At 51.8% G+C, this 11,756-nt stretch overlaps 1 protein-coding gene across 5 annotated transcripts in view; it reads left to right on the top strand.

Moving 5' to 3' along the window:
• Positions 1 to 1,884: 1,884 nt before the first annotated feature.
• Positions 1,885 to 11,756, top strand: part of ZBTB44 (zinc finger and BTB domain containing 44) — a 149,736-nt gene continuing 139,864 nt past the window's right edge. For all 5 annotated transcript variants that reach the window (XR_013348587.1, XR_013348585.1, XR_013348586.1 and 2 more), the window contains exon 1: positions 1,885 to 1,970. The gene's annotated coding sequence lies outside the window, so the exon portion shown is untranslated. The remainder of the gene's footprint in view (positions 1,971 to 11,756) is intronic.

Raw genomic sequence — 11,756 nt, 5'->3', positions numbered from 1 at the left:
ATTCTCCACTGCCTCACAACTTATGTCTCCATTTACACCTGTGCAGAGTGGGTCTTCATTTAATGCTGCCAAATTGGCATGGGAAAATTTTACTCCTGCTTTGCAGAGGTGTAAATGACAACACAAGGTGCAAGGCAGTTTTGAATCAAGCTCCCATTGTAGTTGCTGTACTTTGGTGTAAAGCCAGAATAAGTCAAAGACGAAGCAGGAAGCAGGTAGAGCATTCCTGGAATCTGCTCATTCTCATGCTGGTTTCCAGCAAGGCTCACTAGTTTTGCTAGGAACCTATTACAATTACCCCAGTATTTTTAATATAGCACTGAGAACTTGCTCCTGTTTTTTATCTTTACAACAGTGAGCAGTGTGTCACTTTCCAGCAGATGATTTAGATTTTTCACTGCTGATTAATACTTTTGGACTGTGGCCTTTCACTGTGTTTCCTGCTGCAATTTATTTAGAATTTCTTACAAAAATGTGTAGCAAATGGCTGCACTAATCAAGTTAAATCAAGCCATGCTTACCTTGGGTTAGCATTAACGTGGACCAAGTTCAAGGGAGGGATTAACTCAGAATTTGACCTGGATGGATGAACTATGCAGCCATGCAGAGTGACTTTTGGGAGGCGGGGAAGGGAAGGGTGCTGTCAGAAAATAATTCCACATGCAAGGAGCGAGGAAGGGTGCTTCCTTAAATCCACAGCTGGACAGGCTCCAGGGTGCTTCAGAGCATGACATGTGGCTGATCTGGTCAACCATTGCTCTAATCTGCCACTGCCAAATTCTAAAAGACATCTCTCATTCTGAGCAGGGTTCAGTCATTTTCTGTACTGTCAGGAGCGGCTGAACATGGAGTGCATTTCCAAGGGGGAGATTGTGATCTGGCCCCTGGGAGAAAACACATTGGTGTGAGAATGGGCAAGATTTCCCTCACTTGCCTTGTATGCCCTGAGCAGAGGCAAGACGCCATTCCATTCTCCTGAGAACCCTGAGCACCAGGTGAGGTGACAGTCTACCCAAAAGGACAGGGAAGGAACAGGGCTACCCTCATGAGCAGGTAGAGGCTGCACTTCCCAAGAGCTGCCGTTGGCTTATCGTGGTGAACTACAATTGCCTTCAGAGCTGACCCTGGGGTGATGCAAATCCACACACTACTTCGTACATAAAAGGCATGTCAGGCGAAATGATAGTCTCTTTTTCTCTGCTGCTCTTTGCACAGCAAGGTTGGGCTGACAATCCTTTAACACCAAAAGGGCTGGAAGTATCAGATGGTTCTGCTGCAGTTGGGCATAAATGAGGAGGCACCTGGGAGCGGCCACTTGAAGTGATGGGAGCGGCAGCTGGAAATGACAGTTTAAGATTCAAATTGGGAACTGTACCATATGGATTAGGCTGGGGACCCTGCACGCCTCGGGCTGCAGTACCTGCCCCGACACTGGAGGCCGTGAATGCATCGGGCTGCACTGTGTCCTCCCGCAGGAGCCTGATGCGAGCACCGGGCGTGCACGCCCCGGGCGGGGGCTCCGCACTAACTTGGAGCCGTGCACGCCCCGGGCTGCAGGACCTGCCCCGGGGACCGCGCGTGCACCGCGCTGCACCGTGGGCGCCGGCCACAGGCTGGGGCCCGGGCACGCTCCGCGCGAGCCTCGCACTGCGCCTGCGCCGGGCAGGCGGCCCCTCCTCCGCCCGCCCGGCCGCGGCCGCGGTGCATTGTGGGACACAAACAAAGTGCCCGGCCAGGCTGGAGCGCGGAGCTCGAGCGCCCGGGCCCCGCGTGCCCCCCGCCCCCCCCGCCCGGAGAGCCCGCGCGAGCCGCCCCCCCCGCCCGGCGCCGCCCCCAGCAGGGAGGAGGCAGCGGCGGCCCCCCCCGCCCGCGCGCCCGCCGCCGCCATGGCCCAGCGGGGGCCCCGGCGCGGCCCCAGCTAGGGGCTCGGTCTGCCGCGCGGCCCGGGGCGCCGGGCCCAGCCACCGCAGGTAACGGAACGGGGCCGGGCCGGGGGGAGACTGCGAGAGCCGGGCCCGGGGGCTGCCTCGTCCCCGGGCAGCCACAGGGCCTCCCCCGCCACCTGCCCCTCCCCCACTCCGGGGCCCCCGTCCTCAGAGACCCGCTTCCCCGGGCCCTAACCCCCCCCCCCCGAGAGCCCCCCATCCTCAACCTCCCGCTTCCCCGGGCCCTAATCCCCCCCCGAGAGCCCCCCATCCTCAACCTCCCGCTTCCCCGGGCCCTAACCCCCCCCCCCCCGAGAGCCCCCCATCCTCAACCTCCCGCTTCCCCGGGCCCTAATCCCCCCCGAGAGCCCCCCATCCTCAACCTCCCGCTTCCCCGGGCCCTAACCCCCCCCCCCCCGAGAGCCCCCCATCCTCAACCTCCCGCTTCCCCGGGCCCTAATCCCCCCCGAGAGCCCCCCATCCTCAACCTCCCGCTTCCCCGGGCCCTAACCCCCCCCCCCGAGAGCCCCCCATCCTCAACCTCCCGCTTCCCCGGGCCCTAATCCCCCCCCGAGAGCCCCCCATCCTCAACCTCCCGCTTCCCCGGGCCCTAATCCCCCCCCCGAGAGCCCCCCATCCTCAACCTCCCGCTTCCCCGGGCCCTAATCCCCCCCCCCCGAGAGCCCCCCATCCTCAACCTCCCGCTTCCCCGGGCCCTAACCCCCCCCCCCCCGAGAGCCCCCCATCCTCAACCTCCCGCTTCCCCGGGCCCTAACCCCCCCCCCCCCGAGAGCCCCCCATCCTCAACCTCCCGCTTCCCCGGGCCCTAACCCCCCCCCCCCGAGAGCCCCCCATCCTCAACCTCCCGCTTCCCCGGGCCCTAACCCCCCCCCCCGAGAGCCCCCCATCCTCAACCTCCCGCTTCCCCGGGCCCTAACCCCCCCCCCCCGAGAGCCCCCCATCCTCAACCTCCCGCTTCCCCGGGCCCTAACCCCCCCCCCCCCCCGAGAGCCCCCCATCCTCAACCTCCCGCTTCCCCGGGCCCTAACCACCCCCCCCCCCCCCGAGAGCCCCCCATCCTCAACCTCCCGCTTCCCCGGGCCCTAATCCCCCCCCCGAGAGCCCCCCATCCTCAACCTCCCGCTTCCCCGGGCCCTAATCCCCCCCCCGAGAGCCCCCCATCCTCAACCTCCCGCTTCCCCGGGCCCTAATCCCCCCCCCCCCGAGAGCCCCCCATCCTCCTCCTCCCGCCCCCCTGGGCCCTAATCCCCCCCGAGAGCCCCCCCATCCTCCTCCTCCCGCCCCCCTGGGCCCTAACCCCCCCGAGAGCCCCCCCATCCTCCTCCTCCCGCCCCCCTGGGCCCTAACCCCCCCGAGAGCCCCCCCATCCTCCTCCTCCCGCCCCCCTGGGCCCTAACCCCCCCCATCCTCCTCCTCCCGCCCCCCTGGGCCCTAACCCCCCCCATCCTCCTCCTCCCGCCCCCCTGGGCCCTAACCCCCCCCATCCTCCTCCTCCCGCCCCCCTGGGCCCTAACCCCCCCCGAGAGCCCCCCCATCCTCCTCCTCCCGCCCCCCTGGGCCCTAACCCCCCCCGAGAGCCCCCCCTTCTCCTCCTGCCCTCCCTGGACCCCCCGAGAGCCCCCCATCCTCCCGCTTCCCCGGTCCCTAACCCCCTCCCTGGACCCCCTGAGAGCCCCGCCTTTTCCTCCTCCTTCTCCCGGTCCCCTGGGCACTAACCCCCCCGAGAGCCCCCCCCTTCTTCTCTTCCTGCTTGCCTGGGCACTAACCCCCCGAGAGCCCCCCCTTCTTCTCTTCCCGCTCGTCTGGGCACTAACCCCCCGAGAGCCCCCCCTTCTCTTCCCGCTCCCCGGGCACTAACCCCCCCCTGAGAGCCCCCCTTCTTTCCTGCTCTCCGGGCACTAACCCCCCCAGAGAACCCCCTCCTCCTCCCGCTCCTGTGGGCACTAACCCCCCCCCCGAGAACCCCCTCCTCCTCCCGCTCCCCTGGGCACTAAACCCCCCCCCTGAGAACCACCTCCTCCTCCCGCTCCCTTGGGCACTAACCCCCCCCCGAGAATCCCCTCCTGCAACCCTGGGCTCTTACCCAAGCCCCTGCCCAGTACTCCCCAAGAGCTCCCCCTCCACTGGGCACTAACTCCCCAAAAGGCCCCCTACATGCACCCTGAGAGGCCCCTCCCCCCGCTCCTTGGGGCACTAACCTCCCGAGAGGCCCCCCCAAGAGCCCTCCCTGGGCACTGACTCCTCAAGAGGGCTCTCCTTGCTCCCCTGGACACTAATCACCTGAGAACCTCCCCAGGTTCTTACCCCCCATTCACCCCCTGCTCCGACGAACACTAACCCCCTGAGAGCCCCTCCAAACTCTTGCCCCCCCCTTTGGGCACTAAGCCCCTGAAAGCCCCCTACCCCAGACACTACACTCTGGAGAGCTCCCCCCAGGCTCTTAATCCCCCATGCACCCCTGTGAGCACCCCCAGCTGCACAAGGCAGTAACCCCCTGAGGGGTCCTCCAACTCTTACCCCCTATGCTCCCCCAAGAGCCCTCCCTGGGCACTAACCCCTCCAGAGGGCCTTCCCGCCCCCCCCCTTCCCAAGAACCACCACCCCTGCTCCCCTGGGGTTGGCCTAGAGGCCACTAGATGCCTCCTGTCTCTACCCTAGAGGCCGTCCTATTTTCCCTGTCCCAAAACCTTGCCGCCTCCTCATCCTTCCTGGCATTTATTACCCCAACACAAACTCTCTGGAGGTGTGCCCCCCCCCCCTTCCAGGACACACACCCTAGAAGTACCCCTTACTCCCCTCTCCCAAAGCTTAGCAGCTCCTCCTCCCCATTCTCCCCACTCCCTCCTGACATCTACCCCTTCCCATAGCCCTTGAGGCCTCTCCATTTTCTCTCTTCCAAAGCCTGGTCTGGTCTGTGTGTCCATTTCCTCCCCCCATGCTGCCTTCCTGTTTTCATCAGCCCTCCCCCTGGCATCTATCTACCCCACTCACCCTTTGGTTGGTGGTGATCTCTCTCCATCCTTTCCCAAGGGTGACTGCTACCCCCCATCCCAGGGGGTTGCTCTCCACAGCCATAGGGGCTAGCAGCTGTTCGGGGCAGCAGCTTGGCATTAGTTGTCTTTTATGTGCCATGCATGCTTGTAGGGCCTCCTGGGGAGCCCTGCAAAGTGATGCACTGAGCACAGGTGCTCCTGGCCTAGCAGGGTTTGCACACTCACAGGATAATCTGTCTGTCGGAGGGGGGCGGTGGGTGATGACACACTTCCTCTTTGCATAGGGGTGTGAGTCCCACCCACACCACAGAACCAGGCACACAGAGATGATCTCTTAGAGTGGGCCCACCCACAGGTTTTGCACCAATTTAGCTATATCTGCTTAGAAAGCAGCATAGTTAAGTGAGTGATCCAATTATATCAGTGCAGGTGTTCGTATTGGTATAACTTGTTTTGATATAAACACTTCTGTAGTGATATAACTGTCCATAGTAGGGGGTTACAGTGATTTAGCTATCTTTGTTTCTATTCCAGTATTTAAATTGGTGGAAAAAGTGTATGTAGGTAATCCCTTACTAGAGGGAATTCCACTCCCGTGCTGTTCTCCCCAAGTGGGAAATGCACAGAGGATCCCCTTTACACTAGAGAGAATTGTTGTTTCTTTTGCATGTCGGTGATTTCCCTAATTTGCTTCCTGAACCTGACACGCACAGAGATTAAGTTTACAGGGGGAGGGAAATGTCCCCTGTCTGAGATTTACAGATGCACTGGGGGAACAACCGATTCATACTTCTCTTTATTGTTGTCACATAAGATGTAAATGAAAGAATTAGTGAAACGAACTCCATGCATCATTTGTTGCTGCAGGAGGTTGAATCACATGCTCTGGCTGGTTTTAAGGAGGGCAGTTTTGTGGTATTGATAGTAAAATGTGTGCTAAAATGAGGGTCCAGTCAGATGTTGGATATTTGCTAGATGGGTCAGAAAGAAATTTGACTCCCTTTCTACCTTGTATAACATTGCACAAGTAGCCAAATCCATTGTTAGAATGTTTGCCGTTTTCTGCAGCTTCAGGTATTGCCAGGGATAGAGTATCTGATCCAGTATGATAAATCTGGTGACTATTTTAGTTAAGGAGGTTTTTCTCTTTGGTATCTTTCTACTCATGAGGAGTCTTTGCTGTATGATGTCTGTATTACAGGAATAATAATAGACATTACAGCCATGTCTGTTCTTTTAATAAACTGTGTAGTTGATGAAAAGGAGGGCTTTGGGACCGCGCCACCTTCCCCCCGGATATTTTTGACATTGTGCAGTCCAGTAGCACCTTCTTTGCTGTATGTTCCTGGTAAATCACATCGGTTCTGTACCAGTCCACTTGAGCGTTTCAGTATATGTTCATTCAGTACTATACAACCTAGGTGTCGAAGTCTGCTAGGAAATAAAAAATCAAACCTCTTAACTCTATAAAACTATAAAATGAAAAAATAGAAAACAGTAGAAATTATAGGAAAATAGTAGTGTAAAGGTATTCTGTGTAAACCAAAGAATTTCGTTTTGGGGTGCAAAAAAGGAAGGTGAGAGAATTAGAGTTCTAGGCCATAAAGTGAAATGGTGTATTTTTAAGAATGGATTCGATGAGAGAACTACTGAAATCTAAGGGATGCTTGCAAGTCTCTGATGATGAAGAATCAGCTTTTTAAGTAATGGTGATGGATTCCATTTGTGAGCCTTAATTATAATCCATGAACTTGAATGACCAAAAATAAGCATCATTTTGTGAATGTCTGTCTGTGCCAGATCTTCTCTTTTTAGCCTGTCTATATAGCTCTTTCCTTTGTTTCTTTTAAAAGCATTGTGGTTTGTAGGCTGTTTTTGAAACCTATCAGGTGTGTAGCAAACCTTTTTCTGAAAAATGGTTTCTAGTATTCATTAGTGGCAGTACATTCAGATTATTTTTGTTCGCTTTCCTGTTATACTAAAGAGCGCATAATGTATTTGTTCTAAATACTTACGTGGCACCCCTCATCCAAGTATCTGGACTTGTAGTAAAGCAAAAACATTTCCCTTGCACAAGTAGCTAATTGCTTTACAACACCCGCACATGTCACAACTTTAAAAGGTCAGGTGTGGAAGAAATTGCCAGTAAACTGATGGGAATCCAAGCTAGTAGTTATCAAAAAGCTGCTTAATACTTTCTGAACATGGCCATGAAGTGAATTTCTGTTGACATATTTCTGTCTTATCCATTGCAAGAAAGTTATCCCAAATTATTCTGCCTGTGCAGAGAGCCAGACTTTAGAAACTCTGAATACTTTCATGCTTAGAGCACACACATTTTTAAATGAAATTATGTAGTTGAACAGTGCTTTTACGATCTACATTACTTTAAATATTATGACATAAGTTGTGGAATTTGTCTTTTAAAGGGACACCACCTTAAAAACACGTATGTCTCTGAAAATGTTTTGTTATAAGGATCATGTAAAATTGCAAGGAAGAAAGTGTGTGGTTGGTATGCCTTACTAATATGTAGTGACATTAGAAGTATTTCAACAATTATATTTGGAAATAATGAAATAGTTAAAAGGGAATTGGTTTGTTTTAATATACTTTGGAATAAATATGAAAATGCAACCTCTGTGCACTTAGGGAGAGATTTTTAAAGGTATTTAGGGTTTTCTGTGTTCAGTATCACAAAACCTGGTTGATGGAATTTAGACGGCTAAGTGTCTGAAACCTTTTGAAACAGGCTTCTAAACCATTGACAGGTTGTGATGCCGAGGACAGCGGTGCCTAAATACCTTTAAAAATCTGGCCCTTGCTCCTGACTAAACTCCAGCAGAGTCCACTATCTTTAACTTGCTTAGTAGTTAAAATTGATACAATGAACTCTCAGGAAGAAAACAAATGCTTAGTGCTGCCATGTCAAATGGACATAAAAGTGGACCACTGAAAAACGATGGGTGGGATATATAAAAATGTAGTCAAATAAAAATGGCTTTAACTAATACCACTATAGAAGAGAGAAAAAAGAATTCTAAAGCGTTAGCAACATTCCTTCTTCTAGCTTCCATCTAATCAAGTTATTAAGGAAGCCTCTTAAACTACATATTGTGTTTACAGACAGGCTGTTTGTAACATGTATTAGAAAGAAAAGTCTGCTTAAGCTAAATCATGAGTTTTATTTAAATTTGAAGTTGGAAGAAATCAAATTCTGTAGATGAACTGTGAATAATGGAATAGGTATTTTAACTGAAGACTGTTTCATTCATTTTATTTGAGAGGAATGAATAAAGGCAGGTTCTCTAAAGCACAAGCATCTTACTAAATGGATGTTTATTCTCTGATAGCATATCTGTATTGACAGTGTAATTACTGAGTACAATGTCTTGCATGCAAAAGTGTGACTCCTGTTCATTTGTATTAAGAGCAGTTTTAGTGGAAAGTTTGTGGATACTGAGGAAGACTTTCAGGCTGCTAAACGTGGCTGAAGAGGGCACTTATGAAGTAGATGGCAGATTATCTAGCACAGGGGTTCTCAAACTGTGGTTCGGGACTCCAAAGTGGGTGGCGATCCCATTTTAATGGGGTCGCCAAGGCTGGTGTTAGACTTGCTGGGTCTCCGGCCCAAGCCCCACTGCCTGGGGCTGAAGCCCAAGCCCCACTGCCCAAGGCTAAGGTTACATGCCTCCTGTCCAGGGCAGAAGCCATTGGGCTTCAGCTTTGTCCCCTCCCACCTCCACCCCCACCCAGGACGGCAGGGCTTGGGCAGGCTCGGGCTTTGGTCCTCCCCGCCTGGGATCGTGTAGTAATTTTTGTTGTCAGAAGACGGTCACGGTGCAATGAAGTTTGAGAATCGCTGATCTAGCATATTATATACCTGGATTTTATATATAAAAATAGCTTTACAGGAAGATGGCTTAAAATGACTGGGATTTTTGCCAGGAGCAAGTCTTTTGGGAAACATGTTTGATAGCATTTAGAAGTAAAGTACCTCAGGGTGCTGGAGCACTCAGGAATGGTAATGGACTCTGTACAGGCTCTCCCCCACCCCCCTCATTTGCTGGTTTGAGTCCAGCCCATGTTAGTAATGACATAAAGTTGTTAACATCTGATGACTTAAGTGTGGTTATTATTAAGGCTACGTTTTAGTCACAGGTATTTTTAGTGAAAGTCATGGACAGGTCACAGGCAGTAAACAAAAATTCATGGCCCGTGACCTGTCCATAACTTTTACTATATACACCTGATTAAAACCCCGGGAGCGGCACGGGGGGGACTATGGGTGCTAGGGGTGTGGCCCGGCGGGGTGCATTGGGAGGGAGGGGGGTTGTCAGGCTTGGTGCAGACTCCCTACCTAGCTCCTGGAAAGCAGCGCCCTCCAGCTCCTAGCTCCACTTGCTGCCTCCGCTCCAAGCCCAGGTTCTGTAGCTCCCATTGGCTGGGAACCGTGGCCAATAGGAGCTGCGGGGGTGGTGCCTATGGGAGGAGGCAGCATGTGGAGCTAGGAACTGAAGGAGGGGAGTTCCTGTGGCCTTTCTGGGGAGCCCCCCCCCAGGTAAGCACCACACCCCAACCCTGAGGCCCCCCACCCACCCAAACTCCTGCTGCTGGGGGCGGGGGGGGTTTGAGACTTCCCCAGCAGTGGCAGGTGCGACTGGTGCAGGGGCTGCCCAAGCTGCTGAGGGGGCTCCTGGACCATCTGCATGGGCTGCTCCAGAAGTCACAGTGGTCACGGAAAGTTGCGGAATCCGTGACCTCCATGACAAACACGAAGCCTTAGTTATTATATTTACATAGTTTTAGACTCTGCATAGCACTTTACAAAGATTTAGAAGAAAACTAGGGTCCCTGCAGTGATACAGAGTCCAACTTCTAATGTACAGGGTACCCGTGTCACAATAAAAACACACTAATTGGCAAGTTTAGTGGCAGTGTTAGGCCAATGACTGAATAGCCATGAGGAGACTGTGCTCATACCCATAGAGAGAGTCCTTGCAGACTCAATCGTACAAGGGGAAAAATGTGGGACACTTGCATTGCTTTTGCTCATCCTTTGCCTGTTCTGTGGATAAACAGAGCACTCTTCAGTTTCCAGGGCTAAGGACAGAGTTCCTCCTAGGCCAGAGGTGGGCAAACTATGGCCCGCGGACCACGTCTGGCCCGTCCTGCGTGGCCTCTGAGCTCCCAGCCGGGGAGGCTAGCCCCTGGGCCCTCCCCTGCTGTGTCCCCGTCCCCCCCGTCGTCCCCCCCCGCCCCAAGTGCAGCAAGTTTCAGCGCTGTACAATGCACCAGCGCTGGGAGCCACGCCTCTTGTGGAGGTGGTTTTTTTAGAATGCTGGGAGAGAGCGTTGCCAGTGTAGACAAGCCCTTAATGTTAACTGTGCTGAGACAGAGCTGTATTCCTTCCTTGCTTAAATTTGTTCAGGACTCTTTAAATCCACTTTCTTTTGAAAAAGTGTCTGTATACTTGTTTATACAGTATAGGTCTGGTACTTTGAGGAGTTGATGACAGTCCATGCTGCCTGTTCTATCTATTGGACTGATGATTCCTGTTTGTTGTCTTGTTTAAGTTTTTGCATGTGTGTCTTGATCTCTCCCGCAGCCCCAGCACAAATATATTACATGTAGTTTCTTGTTACTGCAGTTTTCTCTTTAGCTTTGGCATTAATATCACTTGGATTATTGGGGTGTGAAGTGGAGGGCTACATTTTGCTTCATAGCTCATTAAGAAACCCAATCATGGAGGTTCACACTGTATATTATCAAAAAGAGTGTAACGCTTTCCCAATAACTTGTTACGGAAGTTAGAGAAGGAAAGATATCAATTGTTATAAAAGGAAATCTGTTTGCAAGTAAACTTTAGACATAGAACACACAAAACCAGCAAACTGTCAAAACTGTCCTACCTGTCATAATCATTGCTGTCATGTATGAAGTTACAATTGTATATTAGTGTAGAATCTATCCCATAATTTTATCGGAGTTTTGGGTGACAGGAGTAAAGTCTCAGAGCAGGAATGGGGGAGAATTCTTCAGGTAGTGAAGTTCTACTGTCCCAGGAACTTTGGGGAACCCACCCAAGTAGCCAGGCTCTGTTTTCTCAGAGGAAGTGAAGAAGGAATTGATTTTCAAAGTGTAACCTCGGCTTTTCTCTCCTAAAACTGAAGTTTGAATCTTATATTACCTTGTTTGAAACCGCAGGGGATGTGACTTTTCAGATAGGGGGTTCAGGTTGGTTTGGTTTGAATAATTGAGATTCTGCTGAATTTCGTAGCTTCACATTATTTGTTTTCTTAAGTGGGACAGAAGTTTTGTTCTGTAAATAGACATCTTTTTAAACTTAAAGATGCATACACAAGCATGTTCAAGTTTTTTTTTTCTTCCCAGAGTTGAAACACTAGTGTTTGCATAAATAGTGAGCTGCACTATAATTGTGTTTTGGCATGCAAATAAGCACGTTAAGCATCCCACTTTGCTTTAGATTTCCTTTACACAGCATGTCCACAAATAGCTTTTTAAATTCGGGTGAAGTTTACCCAGACTAGGTTCGTAAGAGTGAATATTATTGTCATAAATTTGAATTTGTATAGTAGTTATATTTGCAGAGCTTCTAAAATTGACATTGATTGAAAAGCTGTATGCAACTGTAGAAAATCGATAGAAAATCACTTCCTTCAATTAGCTCTTTCAAAGCTTTTTTATTGCTTCACTCAGTGGTCACTGCCATGTGCCAGATATCAGAGGTTTATATCATTTCTCACAGTGGCTTGTAGAACCGTACAAGTTAAAAATTGTATTTTGGTTTCCTTTT

Source organism: Eretmochelys imbricata, chromosome 22 (assembly GCF_965152235.1).
Source record: "Eretmochelys imbricata isolate rEreImb1 chromosome 22, rEreImb1.hap1, whole genome shotgun sequence".
Taxonomy (NCBI): domain Eukaryota; kingdom Metazoa; phylum Chordata; order Testudines; family Cheloniidae; genus Eretmochelys; species Eretmochelys imbricata.
Note: the sequence above shows the minus strand (reverse complement) of the source record. Positions and strands in the feature narration are given on the sequence as shown.